Source organism: Balaenoptera musculus, chromosome 18, assembly GCF_009873245.2.
Source record: "Balaenoptera musculus isolate JJ_BM4_2016_0621 chromosome 18, mBalMus1.pri.v3, whole genome shotgun sequence".
Lineage (NCBI taxonomy): Eukaryota > Metazoa > Chordata > Mammalia > Artiodactyla > Balaenopteridae > Balaenoptera > Balaenoptera musculus.
The window spans coordinates 11,116,279-11,131,578 of NC_045802.1; the positions used below are offsets into that span (position 1 = coordinate 11,116,279).

Here is a 15,300-nt window from a genome sequence, read left to right on the forward strand (position 1 = left end):
CAATGAGAAAAGCAAAGTTAGTTATTCCCTCCAACCAGTATTTTCATCATTCCTCAATACACAGAAAAGACACCACAAAGAAAGAGAAGAGAGGATGCAGGCTACCTGAAATAAACATCAGAGCTCAGACAGAAGCCCAGAGATGACAGGCTGAAATGTGGATGATCTTGCTGCAGATGAAATGACAGCAGTGACAACTCTCTCGGTCCACCTCCTTCCAAACAGCTAGTGTACCAACTTATGCTTCCACACAAAGAATTGAGATGACTCAAAGGGGAGATGACTCAAAGAGATGAATAGTGTCAATATTTCCTCAATCTTGTGAGACACGTTCTCTTCACACCTTGACTCTTCCTCCATAGGCTACATGGAAATGGGTTGTACGGCTACTTATACTCTCCTACACTTTGGCAGGCTGTCCTGGTAAATTTTCAGGAGGGGTTGGGTGGAAGGCAGGGATAATAGCTGTTTAACTTGCCTGATACAGTACTTAGCACAGTAACACATGCATGTGGATGACTAATAAGCCATGGAGTAAAATTAGCCTAATTCTGCTCAGATTTCTTGTTTCATCAGCCTTTGGGGAGACAATGATAATTAGCTGAAATAGCTGGAGAATAACACTTAATCATAGAAAACCAATGCAGAAAAATTACCAAAAACAAGTTGTCGTTGCCTAAGGTACATTTCTATCTGAGAAAAAGAGCAAAATTAAGCAACCTTGAAGTCCTCCAAGCCTTACATCTTAAAATGTTGGGAATTTTTTTTTTTTTCTTCTCTTTTTAGTATAATCACTCTGGGCAGACATTTGACTCAAACTCTCAGATGGTCAAGCTTTCCTCGACCTTATCAAATAATTAATGTGAGATCTGTATAGAAACCTTCACAGTTTATTTTACTCATTAATGTAAAATATAATTAAATGCACAGCAATGACTCTCAATTAATTGCTCAATTCTTTCAAGTTTAGAGATAATCACTTTTTCTTATACATATACAGACCAATACTGTTTTAGATACACTAACTTACATAATGTTCAATGAGGTAATTAAAAACAAAAGGAAAGAGAGCAAGCTGTGTCTAAAATAAACTGGTTCAGCTGCTTGAGTTCAAATTAAGCACCTTTCTGAAAATGAAAAGTATGATTAAATAAGGGTATGGTTATAAAGCGTGGGTGGTTAGATAATCCGAATTGCAGAATAGTTACAAGCTGTGCTTTCCCCATCCTGGACAGCCTTTTAAGGCTTGTTGAATACTATTAAGGTGTCAATTAAAAGATAATTAACTTCATAGCAAAACTGACACTCAAGATAGGGAAACTTTTCCGTGCACTTCAACAGTATAACAATACTAAAACAGAAACCCAAAGAACATTAGCTGCAATACATTTTAAATGGTTTTTCTTTTTAATTTTCATGCTATCATTTTGTGACAATGATAACTTGCAAGGGCTGCAGCTCACAATCCCACCCAGCGTGGGTGTGACACAGGCGTGAGACTGTGTCACAGGGCTGTTTCTGCCTGCAGGCTCCCTCCATCACCAGGCCCGCCGCTCCCCTCCTAAAGAGAATGAGGCCTGGCGGGCTTGAATTGTTCTCACATTTCCGTTTACTTTGGGAAAATATTTAACCGAGATTCATGACTGCTTTAATATAATGGCTATGCCAAATTATGACTTTGATTCTGCCTCCCTACTGACTTCTTATATGATATTTAATAAAGTCACATATTGCAAAGACTAAGCCAAGAAAGAAAAACAGTTTGGGAGCACCTGTTACTGCACACCTCTAGGGTGAGAAAAGCAGAAGTAGGAGGCACACCCACAGATTGCTAATGCTAGTGAGCAGAGATGTTGAAGGCGAAATATATTCCAGTGAGCCATCTGCCTTTGACGGAGAATCTGCAACAGCGTCAGTGGTGAAAACCATCTCAGAGACACAGGCTGAAAACCAGCTGTGACCTCTTCAAGAGCAAAGATCAGGGCTTCCCTGGTGGCGCAGTGGTTGAGAATCTGCCTGCCGATGCAGGGGACATGGGTTCGAGTCCTGGTCTGGGAAGATTCCCACATGCCGCGGAGCAACTGGGCCCGTGAGCCACAACTGCTGAGCCTACGCGTCTGGAGCCGGTGCTCCGCAATGAGGGAGGCCGCGATGGTGAGAGACCCGCGCACCACGATGAAGAGTGGCCCCCGCTTGCCACAACTAGAGAAAGCCCTCGCACAGAAACGAAGACCCAACACAGCAATAAATAAATTAATTAATTAATTTAAAAAAAAAGAAAAGAGCCTCTTATTCTACCTTTAAAAAAAAAAAAAAAAAAAAGAGCAAAGATCAGCACTGCTTCTTCTGCTACAGCTGGTTTAACATACCCCCCTCCTCCCGCCCAGGTAATGTTTTCAGAGCTCTATCCTCTTTTTATTTGGCTTCACACATCCTTTTGCCTTTGACATATGAAATAGGCTGGACTATCTGAAGCCTGACTTTTAAAGTAATGGATCTGAAGCTCTCTCTTGCTCTCTCTCTCTCTACTGTGACTTGAAATTCAAAAGCACACACACTAGGCTGTTGGGGGGTGGCTATGGGGTGTTATATTTGGTATATAAGGTATTGATTGTATGAATGAGCAATGCCTTGAGCTAGGCTTGACAGATGTTAGCCAGCGTGGAGCTAAAACCTAAAACCTGAAATAGTGGGATTGGTTCTGCAGAGCTTGCACAGTATCTGACACACAGTAGCTGCACTAAAAAAGTTTGGCAAGAACCAGTGAATGAGTGAGTCAGTGGATGAACGAATGAATGAATGAACAAATGAATCTACAGGGGCCAACTAGCCAAATAAGGCAATCACCACCACTTACCATTCCTACCTGCCTTCGGATTCAGCTTTTATATACCTGTTTCTGCCCAGCTCTTCTTTTCCCTCTATATCTTCATAATAGACCCCCAGACCCTCCTGTTTTTTAGGCTCATGGTTTCTCCCAGACTTTTCCTGAAAATCTCCTATTCACCCACTCCCCCTCGTACTTCTCCAAGGCCTTGTGCCCCAGTCCACCTCACATACTGCCTCCAAAGAGACCGTATAAATTGTTGATAAACCCCTGGTTTATCTGACTCGAATCACCTAAAATTATGAGGCCAAATCATAAATCACAGTCCCTGTCAGTGTCAATTTTCATCCTAACAATTAATTTCCTCTCATATTACCCCATTTTAAACTATTCTAGGTTGCTTTATGAAATAATTTATTATTTTAGTATTTAAAATACGGTGGCATTTATCTTCGTAATCTATTTCTATGTGGTCACTATTACTATTTTTAAAATGCTATTGTCCATCTGTTTCCTGTGGGATGATTCTAGTTCAGAGGGTCCTATCGTGCCCACATGTGGGGCTCCACAAACTGTTCAGAAAACAGAATCGCTGGAGCATTCAGTGGTGGGGACAGACACGTGACAAGACAATTCCAAAAAGATGCACCTCAACTGTCTTGTAAGTAATGCATTGAGCAGCACCCTTTACCTTGATTTAACAACTGCTTTGAGAAAGAGATTATTTTTTAATGTCAAGCATCAAACTCGTCAAACAATTCCATACTTCCCTGGTTCTCATTCTAATTTTCATCAGAAATCAAACAGAAGAGTCTACTTCAAGGCAATACCTTTTGCCTCAAACAAATGTGATCAAAAAATGATATCCAACAATGGTATTATTTATGTTTTGGGGTTAGTTATGATTACTCAGAAGTGAGCTAAAGATGAGAAAAAAAGGAACCAGACTCCTAGCTTGAGAACGTACATTGATTGTTCAGTCAACTAAGAATGTTCTATCCTAAGCTTAGCTTTTACCTTGACCTCTGGTTTTCTAGTTGCTTCCGGTGTTGATAGCAGGAAATGTCCCAGCCCAAGCACAAATGTGATTCAGGCATGTACCAGCAAGCCTGGAGTTAGAGGGAAGCCTCCAGGAGACTCGGGCTGGAAATGAGAGTTAACAACAATTAATTTTTAGGGGAAATGGAGAGGAAGTGGGAGGGGCCAAAATTTGACTCAAAGATAAGAGGCCAGTCATTGGACTGAAGGGAAGTACAGTGTCCGTCATTCTTATAGTCCACAGGCCCCACTCCCCAAGGACTCAGTCAAAGGGCTATGACGGGGTAAAGTAGAAGCAAAGTTTCTGTTTTGTTGTTTTTTGATTTTTGGTTTTTGGATTTTTTTAACTACAATTTTAATGGGCATGGAGAGGGCAAGACTGTCCTCCATATTTGTACCAGAAGCTACTATTTGCATTTCTAGGCCAGAAATTGATCCAGAATCTTCTATAAAATAGGAATGACAAGAAAAATATTATTTCTGTTGTGCTTATTTGGCTCTAGGCAGTGTGCTGAGTGCTTTATGTACATGGTGTTGTCTAAGAGATACCAGCAATCTCAACTTCAGGAATTCTCAGCTTTAGCCCAGGTACCAAGAGCAGCACCTACGTACAGTTCTGGTCAATACAGGGAGTCTCAGTGGCAAGACATCTTCAGGGAACATCTGTGGCATAGGTGCTGAATTTGGTATCTGTAATAGTCATCCTCCAAGATACCTCCCCCCAAGCTCTCTGCCTCCTTGTATCCGTGCCCATGTACAATCCCCTCCCATGTTGACTGAATACAATTGATCTGTGAAACCAGTAAAATATTGTGGAAATGTCAGTGTTTGACTTCTCAGGATAGGTCATAAAAGACATTGCAGCTCTAATTTTTTTTCTTCTCTCTTGGATCATTTGCTCTGTAAGAACAAATGAACACTCAAACCACGAACACTCAAACAGCCCTGTGGATAGGATACGTGATGAGGAACTAAGAGCTCCTGACAAAAAGCCAGTGACAGACTGAGGCTTCCTGCCAACAATCTTGTAAGTGACCCATCTTGGAAGCAGATCTTCCAGCCCCAGTCAAGCCCTCAGCTGACTTCATCCCAAGCCAAAAATTTAACTTCAGCCTCATTAGTGATCTCAAGCCAGAATTACCCAGCCTAGCAGCTGTGAATTCCTGACCCACAAAAATGGTGAAATGATAAATGTTTACTAACTTAAGCTACTAAGTTTTGGAGTAATTTATTACATAGCAATAGACAGTATTATATTTTGTTACTTTGGTACTTGGAAATGGAGCATCAGAGTAACAAATAACTAAAAGTATGGAAAAGGCAGTGGGCAGAAGCGGCAAAGACTTTGGGGAGAGTATTGGAGGGAGCCTCATGTGCAGTGAACAGACTATTAGTAGAAGCCAGAATGCCTTTGAGGAAGGTATGAGTCGGGGCTGAAAGGAGATGTGCAAAAAAGTCACTGGAAATTGGAGGAAAAGGGATGCTGCTATACAGCACCAGAAAATTTAGTGACACTACTTCCTGCAGTTATGTGGAAAGCAGAAAAATGCACCATGTAAAATGGGATGACCTAGTTAAGAAGATTTCAATGCAGGTGTTTAAGGTGCTGCTTAGATGCTCCTTGCTGCTTATAGTAAAATGCAAGCAGAGAGAGATAAGCTAAAGGAAAGACTTAAAAAGGAACAAGGACCTTCTGGTTTTAAAAATCCCCAGCCTCTCCATATGACTAACAAACATGTTATAATTAAGAAATGGCTTTCAGGCGAAGCTGAAGTCCAAGACGTTTCCAGGAAAATATGGTCTCATATAGATTTGATATGGTGCCTCAGAGAACTGTTCAGTCACACAATAGGGCTTCTAAGAAACTTTAGGGTGAATTTCCTCAGCAACCTCAGCAGAAGCCCAAGTTAGAGAAGGACTTATCTCAAAAAGATTTGCAGATATGGTTTTTGTCTAATGAGGAGCACACAAAGTTTTTAAGACAATTATTTGGACAGAAACACCACTAGCTTGGACTGAATGAGACAGAAACAGCACAAAATGAAAAAGAAGAAGGTTTTGGTCTCTCAAAATTCAACTTGCAGGGAATAGGCTTGAAAGTTACACAGCTGCAAACCTGGGTTACCTTTCATGGAAAAGGATGAGTGAGTCAGAGAGTAGAAACTACAGCCTAAAGGGCAGATCCATGAACCACAGAGAAGTACAACTACATCCTAATCTAGCAGCTTCCAAAATATGCCCAGTTAGATTTCAGACCGCTGGTACTTGTGTGCCTCCTGTTTTCCACATTTTTACATAGGAGTGTTTATAGCAGTTATCATATGCCTATCCCACCACTGTCTGTTGGGTGTGTTAGAGGGAAATAATCTGTCTCTCTAGGTTCACAATTGTTCAGATTAAGTGCAACTGTACTCAAGGAGTTATACTTAAAAAACTATACCTGAGGAGGTGCATGTGTATCTGGGCCTGATTTAGATGATGGGATTTTGGACTTCAATCTGAAGTTGTAGTAGGTTGAGATTTTGGAGGGTCTTGTGAGGGGTGTGAGTGTATTTTGCATATGGAAGAGATATGAATCATCAGTAGCTAAAAGGTAGACTAGTTGTCAGCCTCCAAAGTGGTCCCCAATGTTCCCTGACTCCTGTATTTTATATATATATATATATATATATATATATATATATATATATATGTATGCATATTTTATATATATATACATATATAATTTTACCATTATAAAGGATGTGTAGGACACAATTTACACTTTCTAAACAATCAATAATACAATAAATCAAGTTCTGATTTGTAGTGTTTGCTGATATCCATAATATAAATGTTCCCACCATGGCTGATTTCAAGCTACCAACATAATGTCACTGAATTCAGAGACAGAATGAGATTGAGATGTGCAACAGGACACACCTATATAGTATTTTCTCCATACAGATGCAAAAGACATAAAGAACCATGAGAGTATCAATAAAGGAAAAATGGAGGAAGTGAGGAGTTTTGAGGATTTATTACCTTAACTTTTAATATAATTTTTTAAATAAAGTTTATATAGTTTAATTTTTAATAATGGCTGTGTTTTACAATCGGCTTGCAAAATTCTTAAATGCTAACAATTAGCTCTCAAAAGCAGGTATGAGCCAGCTTCAGCCTACCTTGAACTGAGCCTCCTGTCAACAGCCCTGCACATGAACCATCTTGGAAGCAGACCCTTCTGTCCCACTCAAGCCTTCAGATGACTGCAGCCCCACCTAACATCTTTTTTGTTTTTAATTTATTTATTTATTTTTGGCTGTGTTGGGTCTTCGTTGCTGTGCATGGGCTTTCTCTAGTTGCGGCGAGCAGGGGCTACTCTTCGTTGCCGTGCGCAGGCTTCTCATTGCGGTGGCTTCTATTGTTGTGGAGCACAGGCTCTAGGCACGTGGGCTTCAGTAGTTGTGGCTTGCAGGCTCTAGAGCACAGGCTTAGTAGTTGTGGCTCTCGGACTCAGTAGTTGTGGCGCATGTGTTTAGTTGCTCCACGGCATGTGGGATCTTCCCAGACCAGGGCTCGAACACGTGTCCCCTACACTGGCAGGCGGATTCGTCACCGCTGCGCCACCAGGGAAGCACCCCCACCTAACATCTTGACTGCAACCTCATGAAAGACCTTGAGCCAGAAGCATCCAGCTGAGCCACCTCTGAATGCCTGACCCATAGACTCTGTGAGATACTAAATGTTTGTTGTTTAATCCACAAAATGTCGAGGTAGTTTTCACTCAGTAACAGATAATAATATATCAGCAACTGCTGCAGCCATGGGAGACGTTGCCTCCTTAGGCAGAGGAGTGCAGGAGGAAAATGGGGAGTCCTAGATTAAGTAAGAGCAACGTTTCATGGGGTATCCTTGACATCTCTGTAAGTACCCCAAAACTATTCGAGAGAAATTTAAGAGGGAATTGGAGTTTTACCAGGGTTGCTTTTTATTCTCATATTACCAGTGAAGTAGCTGAGGCTCGGTGAAGTAGCTGAGGCTCAGAAGGGTTAAGTAGCTGAGGCTCAGTGAAGTAGCTGAGGTTCAGAAGGATTAAGTAGCACATCTAAAATCACACAGCCAATAAGCCAGTAAAAGGTAAAAACAGGGTTTAAACCCAAATCTAAGCCTATGCTCTCCCAGGGAGACCTTCAGAAGGTTATTGGTTTTTAGAACATGTTATTGTTTATGAATAATTTGATGCCCGCCCAATCTGATGAGGGAAAGGGATTATTATTTCTACTTTAAAATTTTTTTAATTGAGATTTGTATAGCTAGTAACCAGAGCTGAAACTAGAAAATCTTCAAACTTCTAGTCTAATGTTCAAAAAAGACTACAAAATAGTTTATTTGAGTATAAAATATGATCATGTGTATAATTAAATATTAAATGTTGTAGTATAGAAAAACTTGAATTCAGAATTCAAGTAAAATTCAGAATTCAATAGCCTTGTTATATTTTACTAGTCTTTCTAATTTACAGTTAGAGGCAAGAAAACATGTAACAAAAGTAAGCTTCTATGGTCAATAAATGTAGATAATATTTTTAAGATTTATTAAAATTTTTACTTGTTCAAAATCAGATTTCTTTTGGGCCTTATCTAGCTTGACCCAGGACCTATGGGCCCCTACTAATTTGCATGACTGCCACATACAGTATTAAAATATTTCCAAGCTTTTCAAATTATTCACCTTAACAGCTTTTCATAAGCACTTCAAATAAATAGTAACACGGCTTTGTTTTCCAGATGACATTTCATGTGTCTGAATAATTCTACCAGACTTTAATGATTACATCAACTCAGGATAGCAAAGAACAAATACCAAATTTAACTTGGAACAATTTTAACAAATTCCACATTTGCTTTTCCTCTTAAGCATTTACTATTTATGACTTGGTACAGTAGGTACAGTGGTGGAAGCTCCATTAAAAAGGCCTAGATCTCTAAAGACTGGGATGCTCTCTGGGGCTATGTTTGAGCAAGATGAACCAAATGGCCCACCCCGAGAGGCGGACTGTTAAGTGTGATGATTAGAGAAACAGGATGTATCCAAAATCCAATCAGGAATACCAGAATATGGCTGCAGTCCAATCCAACCAACTAGGGTAGAATCTCAGGAAGGCATAAAATGACTGTGGTCAAAGGAAATGACATCTAATCAATTGTACTGTAATTTGTAGAAGAATGTGTCAACAGAACTGGGATGGTCTTCGTAAGAATCTGGGGAAAGGGAAGCAAAGATTCAGGGAAGCAGGTAAGTATTCTAGGCAGTTTCTAGCATCAAATACCTCCAGACATAAGCCAGAGAATGGTCCCATTCCAGAAATAAAATGGTCCCATTCTCCTGGATTAAACATTCTCAAACAGTTTGGTCTCAGGACCCTCTTACACCTTTAAAAATTATTGAGGACCCCAAAGAGCTTTTTTATATGAGTTGTATCTATTGATATTTACCATAATAGAAATTAAAGCTGAGAAAATGTTTAAATGCAAAATACTTAATTGTACATTCCTATTAGCTGTCAGAATGATATCATCACAAATTCCACTGTACACTCATGATGGAGAGCAAAAAAGGCAAATAACCTCTTAATATTATTATAAAAATATTTTGACTTCAGAGATGCCTAAAAGGGTCTCAAGGACTTGGAGCACACCCTGTGGAGCCCTGTCCTCGATGATTCCAGTTGAACAACTGTCTAAGGGTGCGTTGACTTTCCATGTGAAACTTCCTACGGGAGAGAAAGGAATTTACCTTCTCTGCAGTCTACTCGCCTGCCTCTTTCTCAATAGCATTCTGATTTATATGCCAGACTGGGGTGATTGGCTTGAGGGAAGGAGTTTTTCTCTGAGTCTCCTCAACTGCAGTAAAACCATATCTTGGTTTCTCAAAGTTGATGCAGAACATTTCCCTCTGTAAAGCTCAAATTCAATCTCACTCTCAAACCTCACTGATCAGCGCTCTCAGAAGTACTGTAAGCCACATGTTCATAGTTTGGGAGCCACGGAAGAAGTTAGAGGTATGAGTATATACACTCACTGAGCACTTACATATTCCGAGTTCTACATTCTCTGATCAGTACTTTCCATAATATGCCATTAATTCCCACCCTGTGAGTTAGGTCTTTATAGTTCTCATTTTAAAGAGGGACAAACTGAAGGGTTAAGACATTACACAAGATCATACTGGGATGTGATAAAGCTGGAATGTGAAACTTTCAATAATAACAATTGCAAAAATAAACAGCAATTGATTATATTCTAAGTGTGTAGAAACACTGCTCTACATACTTTATGTGGGTTTTTCATTTCTCACAGCAATTCCATAAGATAAATACTATGATTAATTTCCCATTTATATTTGAGGAAACTAAGACACAAATCGATTAAGTGAAATATGCAAGATCACACAGCACATAATTGGTGGAGCTTGAATTTGGCTGAACCCAGGCAGTCTGACTCCAGGATCCATGCTCTTAAATCCTACATTCCATTCCTCTTAGCAATCTTGTTTAATCCCAAACCTATGCTCTTAGCCTCTTATGCACTGACTCTCAGGAAGTCTTCCAAAGAGACGCTTCACAAAGAGGCACCATCTTCTGGCTGCAGAGTATGTACTAAGGCTAATCAGTTACAATAAGATCATCTTCATAACACACATTGGTATACAAATGTATATAAACAATGCAGCTGTAAATAGTTAGGAGTAAATACACTAAACATCTGTATGTTCTAAGGAACAAACTTGATAGAAAAACCAGTGGTTAACTTTATGGAAGTATTAAAGGATAAAAAATAAGTATAGAATGAGAGAATCCTAGAATCTCAGAATTGTAAAGGGTCATAGTTACTATACAAGCAGAAAGGGCAGGTTGACTATGAATGGAGAGAATATTTGAATCTACGTAGAGCTTCAGACTCCACATTACTAAGCATGAATAATCTAAGGACTTTGGCAAATAGGGATAATTTCAGGCACTCTTACCCTACCCGTCTCAGGAGTACAAGTGAGGCCATTGGCCAGTTCTAAACATCCATTTATTTCTTGTGTACTCTAATTCTGAATTAGAGTAATAAGCTGCTTAACATCTTTTTTTCTTTTTAAGTATATCACTGTTAAGACAGAATTAAAAACTGGTTCTTCAGTAATGAATTTTATGAACGCAGAATTTTTTTTAAGAGTATGACTGAAATTATTTTTTAAAGATATACCTAACATATCACACCTTTGTTTCATCTATATGGTTATTTATTATCCCTGTTGGCAACTTTGATGATGATTTAGCACTCTGAAATCTTGCTGACTAAAACTCCGTTTCCATTGGTAATAGTTCCATTTAAGTTCTTTTACAGACATTTGGATATAAAGATGAACTTAGAAGTAATTCCTTTGATATTCTTTGATAACTTCAAAAAGGAAGAAATTTGGAATCTGCTTTTCAACTGAAAAATAAGTGCCAGTCATAACTGGTTCAACCCTTCCTGACCTTCTGTGACATTTAAATACTCTTCTTCCAACCTAATTCACTCTGTCCTCACCAGATAGACACGGGACTTCAGAGTTGATAAGGAGAGTTCATGCTCCACTGTACTGACTGTAGTACTATTCACATGTAGTCACAAAACAATCCTCTCTCACTACCCTTCCTTCCTTCACTCCTTCCCTCCCTCCCTTGAAATTCTGGACAGCTCAGGTCTTCTGTTCCAATGATCAATTTGCTTACTGGTTATAAAAATGTTCTACTCCTACTTAGAGAGAGAAGCTAGGAGTAGAATACTATCTTGGATTCAACCAAGCCTAACTGATTCAAGACTTTTCTTACTATAAGCCACATTATCAATAATTGTTTAATAATGATTTTAAGCTACTTATACTAAAACACTTAAAAACGTGTATGACATTCTAGGCCCACATTTTTTTAAATTGGTTCTGTTTTAGGTTGAAACAGGTATGGCCAGGGGTATGGGAAGATTAAAAAAAAAAAGATTTTAAGAAAGAGAAGGACTACAGTGAAAGGAAAACTTACATGAAGTTTTCAAAACTAATCGACACATTACGTGTTTTTGTGTCTGTGTGTGTGGGTGTGTGTGTCTTAGACAATGAGTGGCATATAAAACACTGGACAGCATGAACAAGAGAATTCAATATGCAGATCATATAGAGAATATACATTTCAAAATTTTTAACTGAATTTGGTTGTGTAATTAATTATCCAGACAGCAGCAGCTGATAGACTCAAGATAGAAGAGTTCAAAAGAACTAGGATAAACATCTAAGAGTTTATAAATAACATCCGTTATTAGTTATATCTCATAGATGCAGCAAATCAGTATGTGTTCCTCATATCAGTTACTGTTTGTCCCCAAATATCTCTCTTGTCAAAGCACCTTGGTGCACAGTGATGGAAGATAAAGAGTGAGAGGGAGTACTCTTCAATTTCTAGTTTTCAACATTTCTACAGGATGGTGTGTTTTCTTTTCTTCCTCCTTTTGTAACAGGCTTGACATATTATCTTTATCTGAAACCATAGTGCCAACACCAGAGAATGAACTGATGGAAGTAATGGGTCAGAGTCAGGCATTGTTCAGTCTGTGATGTGATACTGCTGACATCAACAGGGCTGCAGAACCCAGAGCACTCAGAGCAGGTTAATGACAGCAGTGCCTGCAATAGAACCAGCAGCAGAAGAGGCCACCATGGGACCTCCAGAGACATCAGGGCATGAAAAGATTTGAAAAACATTGACTTCATAGATTCTTTTCTAAATCAGGGCTTCGCCATCAGCTTCTGCTAAGTTTTGGGCCCATGTCAAATGATTATCTTCAATCTGTCCCATTCGTATTGAGACAGGATTAGTGGTGCCAGTCTTCTGCTACCTACCTCATAGAACACTGTTCAGAATAGTTGGTACCTGTAAAAAAGTTTAAGTAGGTAGATAAAAATACTTTTCTATCTACCTTTCTATCTTAAATTGAGTAGATAAGTGTGAGCACCATGAAGAATCAGAAAGCTAGGAATCTTTCTTCAAGGAGCTTATAGTCCAGCTGGGGAGACAAAATACTATATCTGTCATCTAATGCTACATAACAAATTACCCCAAAATTAGAAGCTTAACATTTATTATTTCACAGTTGCTGTAGACCAGAGAGCTGAGAGCAGTTTGGCTGGGTGAATCTGTCTCAAAGTATCTGAGAAGGTTACAGGGAAGACATCCATTGGGGCTGCTGCAGATTTATCCACTAAGTTAGGAAGCACTTGCAACCTCAATCACATAGTTGTTGTCAGGCCTCAGTTTTTTCCAGGGTTGTTTACCAGAGACTTCAGTTCTTTACCACATAGTCCTCTCCATAGGTGGTCTGAGGGCTCTCAGGACCAGGACGTGGTAGTTGACCTCTGTCGGGGAGCATGATCTGAGAGAGAATGCACCCAAGGTGGAAGGTACAGTCTTTTTACAACCTAATATCAGAAGTGACATACCATCACTCCTGCCATAGACTGTGGTCACACAGACCAACCCTGATAAAATGTGGAAGGGGACCACACAAGTGTGTGAAAACCAGGAGGTGGGGATCACTTGGGGCCATCTTGGAAGCTGGCTAACACAGAGACATCCTTACAGAAGCACATGTGCAAGTTCATGAATGATAATTCTGAGTGAGTGATTCAGAAACTACATGCTGTACAAGAACATCACAGGAGGGTTAGGCTAATCAGGAAGGGGTCATGGTGCTGACAGGGCTTCCAATAAGCCTTAAGGGATCATTTAGCATTTAAACAAGCGAACAGAAGCTGGGAAAACATTCCTGTCACGGGAAGTAGCAGGACGAAAGTGAGGAGACAATTATCTACAAGACATGCTAGAGAAGCTAGGAAGGCCAGCTAAGTGTTGCTCTGACAGCCTTCCACTCTGGGGGCCAAACAAGTTTTTCAAGAGATGGTAACATTGAGTTTTCCTGCCTAGACTTCTGATTTGTTTCTCTTTGACTCTAGAAACTGTGATCCACTGAATCTTTTGAAAAGTAACATTAGAGCCAGAAGTGCAGGAGGAATCTCCAAGATCATGGCATCAACACCTGGAGTACCTCTAACACCAAACAGGGAAAACTCTACATAGTCTAATGCTCCCCATGCTTTTTGTGCAGCACAGTGTGTGTTACCAGATGCTGAAAGAGACCATTATTTTTCAAATCAAAAATATCGTGCCGAAAAATGGGATTAATAAAACATTAATGAATTCTGATGAGCTGCTTTCATGGTGTGTATTATCTAATGATTAATATTCTATCAATGAAATATTTCTAATCTCATTTAGCCTCCTAATTTATGCAGATGTGAAATAAACAAAGGAAAATGATATATCTATGTTGGAATGTTTTTCCTCTTCGAGGCTGATGTTTAATGGTGAGACGAGTGCTCAGAAGCCGCTGCATGGATCCCTCTCTTTTAGGGTGTGTGGGGCACGTCTGTAATTGGCATCTGGATGCAACAGAGGATGGAAAATGTAAGTCTCCCCTGCAATCTCATAGCCTGCACTCTGGTGACTGAGGGGAAGTGACTTGTTCCAACTCCTGGGTATTCAGTACATTCCAAATTTCGTTAGTTTTGCCCTTTGCTGTCTTTTTGTGTGTGGGTAAAATTTACATAACATAAAATTTACCACTTGAACCATTTTTAAGTATACAGTTCAGTGTTGTATAATAATTAACACACCAATTCCAGAACTTTTTCATCAACTGAAAGTCTATTAAACAATAACTCTCCAGTTCCCCACTTTCAAGCCCCTGACAAACACTTTTCTACTTTCTGTCTGTATGAATTTGACTATTACAGGTGCTTCATGTAAGCAGAATCATGCAATAGTTGTCTTTTTGTATCTGGCTTAATCACATAGCCAAATGTCTTCAAGGTTTGTCACATGTCTTAAATATACTTTGACCACGAAGAAAGCCAGGTTCCTTCTTAAGCATGTGGAATTTGATTATATCTTTATGTGAGACTACATGTAGTTTCACCTCCTATTAATATGCAGCATACAAGGATGTCATGGGAGGGGTAAGGGCTATATACTTTTGCCCCTGAAATAGGAACAGAGAAAGAAAAATAGTTCAGTTGACATTGCCTCTTGAGGATGTAGGCAAGAACCTATTATTGGGATCAGAAGTAGTGAGAAGCAGGAGTTGGAGGTGAGGGGTTATGGGTGTTTCCCCTGACCCATCTGGCTTGTACCTTTTTCACATGCTCCTAAATGATCCATTTTCTGCTGGAGTGTCTCTGTTATTACAACCATATGGCATGAACCTCTTCTAGTCTTATGCATTTCCCTTCATTGATACGAAGTAAGAGAAAAGATTTAAACCTTCATTACACTTCACTGCTTGTGAAGATCTATGGATTTTGTTGCTCTTAAATGG

General features: G+C 39.5%; 1 long non-coding RNA gene across 2 annotated transcripts in view; it reads right to left on the reverse strand.

The window, feature by feature from the left end:
* Positions 1-15,300, reverse strand: part of LOC118883943 — a 326,143-nt gene that overhangs the window by 105,076 nt on the left and 205,767 nt on the right. For both annotated transcript variants that reach the window (XR_005017142.1, XR_005017143.1), the window contains exon 4: positions 3,845-3,970. This is a non-coding gene — a long non-coding RNA (uncharacterized LOC118883943). The remainder of the gene's footprint in view (positions 1-3,844; positions 3,971-15,300) is intronic.